Here is a 3,756-nt window from a genome sequence, read left to right on the forward strand (position 1 = left end):
TAAAAGGTGCTCCTGCCCATGGCACGGGGGGTTGGAACAAGATGATCTCTAAGGTCCTTTCCAGGCCAAGCCATTCTGTGATTCAACCTCATTTCCAGCAGCACACTTCCATTTCACTTACAGCAATAAAGTGAGTTTACCATGAAGATGAAATAAAGATGATTGTTTAGCTGGGACATAGCTAGTACAAAATGCTGGTGAGCAGAGTGTGAAACCCAGCCATCTTCCTCTACCCCAGAGGACAGGGTTCAAGTAGCCTCAGCAGCCTGCAAAGCAGGCAAGGCTGCACTGTGATGCAGACATTGCACCTCCAAAACCATCTGGAATTAGTAGTTCACCAAGCCAAAGAGATACACCAGATTATTGATAACCTGCCCAGCTCAGCAAGATGAGACATTGTCAATGGGAAGCACCAGTGAGCAGACATATGTGATAAATTAATTCTTTGTGGATTAGGATGGTGCTTCACGCCCAGTGCAGCCCTGTCAAAGGGCCTATCAGGAGCAGTAGCTTTATGAGTTGTTCTCTGAGATAACATACCAGCTACTCCTAGGCTCAGGATACCTGCAGCTGGCAGACCCAGCAACTTCTGCACTTTTATTCTCCTAGCCCTTACACACAGTATCCCTTTCCTAATAGACTTAGCAGTGACTTAACAAAGCTCATCTTCTCTACACAATCTTTTCTTTCATCTGAGAATGATTCTTCCTGTCCAGATACAATCAGACAGGGAGCCAGCAGTATACTTGAAAAGACTACCAAGGAAGCTTTAGCTTTCGGCTGTCTTGCTAATAATCTACCCTTGCATTTCAAGACTTCCTTCCTACAGATTCTTATATGCTTGATACTAAGCTGTACCATGACCACAGGCTCCCTTCACAGCTGTCTCTTATGTACTCATATACCTTGTGGGATTTGACACTCTTGTGTCCAGTAGGCAAATCATCTTACACATCTCATGGCCATCACACATCTGGCTGTCTACACAGCAGCCAACAGAATTATCTCCTCCCCTCATAATCTGTTTGCACATCACATCCACTCATCTTACGCAGCCAATATAGTGACTACCAAATGCAAATCAGAAGCTGCCTGCACTTATGCACAAGCTGACATCTCCCGAACCTGGAGTGTCATCAAGCTGGGAAAGCAACACAGAAGCAAACCAACAGGACCAAGTGCATCCTCATCATCACCATCAGCAAGGATGGAGTTCTGGAGAGGAAAGTTGAGAGTTGGAGGGAAAAAGTCCCTTCCTCCAGTCTCATGTCTAATAACTCTGCTGACCACATGTGCTTCTCCTAGCAGAAGTAGACCATAGCCCTTAGTTTGTCCCACTTCAGCTTATCTGGAAATGGCAACTCAGCGATGACAGGACTTGACAAAGAAGATGAATAAAGTAGCAAAAAGAACAGTTTTCTTGCAGAGGCAGGATGCAAATAGAGGCCTGATGGGTGAGTGGTCATTGCTGGGACCTGTGGTCCAAGCACCCATCCGTTTTGCTGCCAGGACTCACACTGCTTCACATGTCTATTCCTATGGAACACTGTGCTGTGCAGGAAGGATATGTCTGTTTTGATCTGAGTCACATAAGAGTTAAAACCATTTTTCCTTATATAGTTGCAGTCACCATTTATCATTGAGGAAAAGAAGAGATAGTCCTGGCATGACACCTCTTTGAAAAAGGAGAAAACCCCTCTGCACCACTGGTTTTTTTCTGGAAGAGGAGTTGCCATACCTGTTCCTATGACACGAGGCTGAAGCAGGTGTTTGCAACTCCACAGCATGTAAAGCACAGCCACCTCCTAGGCATGCTTTGAGCGCCCACTTACAGCTTCACCACGTTTAAAGAGCTTCCCTATTATTTATGACAGTGAGTGGAAAGAAAAGAAAAACCAGAGCGTAGGTCAGGATAGTAAAGACAGACTTGGCACGCCTAGAGGAGACAGCCACTGTGGACCCACAGTAAATCTCAGAAAGTGAGCACAAAAGGGCTCCCATCACTTTCCCAGATAGAACTGCCTGTCCCTAAAGCCAGCTCTACTCCCAACCCCTCTGCCATCAGGGAGGATGACAAATCACGACTCAACAGCACAGTGGCTGAGGTTCTGCAGCCCCATGGGGCAAGGGACCCTTGCCAGGCAGTGATGGAGGCCAGAGCAGCCACAGCATGCCAGGTCTGGCCAGCCTTGTGCTCAAACCACTGCCTGCTGTGCCAGGCTGATAAAGCAATTTCCCTAGCACCACTCTTCCTTGCTCTGCACCCTTCCCACCCACCTGCCACTAAAATTGGGGAGGAAGGTACAAAGCAAAATCAAATTTGCACTAGAATTTTGTGCACGGTGACAGCATTATAATTTTTTTTTGTTTAAGTCTAGCTCCATTTCTCCAGGGTAATTAGCTCTAGCAACCCTTCAAATACACTTTTCAGCCTCACAGAGCCATACATTTCCAAATGACAACTGTCACATCAGGCTGCACTGTCATGTACAAAGCTCTTTGCTGGTCCCGTCTACCTCACCATGCCTTAAGACCCCTTCCATGAAGACTACACACACACATGCCTGATCCTTTCCTCCCTTGTTAGCAGTCACACTTTTCTCTCACACTCCTCCTTTCAGCTTCCCAGATGCTGCCTGACAGGGTTTTGTTTGAGGGTGTATAAAAAAGAAATGATAGACTAATGCTGGCCTTGTCACAGACTGCTGCATTACAGCTTTTCAAAGGAAGTATGGCAATGCATGCATAGCACATCATCAGCTTATACAGGTCTTTCACTGGAACATGCACTCAGGTGATTTGATGGTCTGTCAAGTGATTTGTTTCTTCACCCAAAATATATAGGATTTTTGATGCCACATTTGATGCACCTGTTACTTTTAAATAGTCAAAGTCCTCTACCTAAAACTATTCATACTCACATAAGGAACTGCTCTGATCCTTTTGCACTTTCCCTTGTAATTACCACTAATCAAGGTCCAAAATAAAGCCAGTGAAGCCAGCAAACCCCTCCACACTGCACAGACAGGGTCCTGAGTAAAGCACAGAGAACTTTTCCAAACATAGATAAGGCCCTGATGACTTGAGTTGGAGTTAGATAACCATTTCCAGCTCCCTTTCCTAGACAACATCAAATCTTGGCTACCACACCTCTAATCTCAATAGCACATAAATTTGGGGATCCAGATTTCTTTTGTTGCATAATATATAAAGAGGGAACAGCACAAATATGGGTGTACAGGTTTGTCCACTTGTTCAGGGCAAAACTAGAACTCAAACATTCCCTGTTCACCCCGACCACTCTGGGTCGGGTTTTTGCTCTTTGTTTCTCATCCCAGAGCACTGTCCCCACTGACAGTTCCACCAGCAGGCTGGTGAGACAGAACACAAGACTGGGATTAAGCACCAGGGCAGAGGAGAGCAGGAACTCATGAAACAAATGTGTGCCACTTCTAGGGAAATGCAACTGGTTTTGTACCTGATCCAGGGAGAATTACTCTTGCATAGGAAGGAGCCTTCCACATTTTAGCAGTGCTCCTGCTGCCCTTCTAGTTGTGAAATGCCTCAAAAAAAGTAAAAAAGCAGTTATCAGAAGTTATCACAGGCTGTCTTTTGGGAACAGAGAGAACTCTTTCCATGCCCAGCAAATGGATGTTGATGGCACATGATGCATCCGACCCTGGCAGGGACAGAAAAACAGCTGCAGGAAAATAGATCTGAATTCCCCAAGCCCTTCATAATGCAACCGCTTTCTAA

Source organism: Acanthisitta chloris, unplaced genomic scaffold (assembly GCF_000695815.1).
Source record: "Acanthisitta chloris isolate BGI_N310 unplaced genomic scaffold, ASM69581v1 scaffold5852, whole genome shotgun sequence".
In the NCBI taxonomy this organism is placed as follows: Eukaryota; Metazoa; Chordata; class Aves; order Passeriformes; family Acanthisittidae; genus Acanthisitta; species Acanthisitta chloris.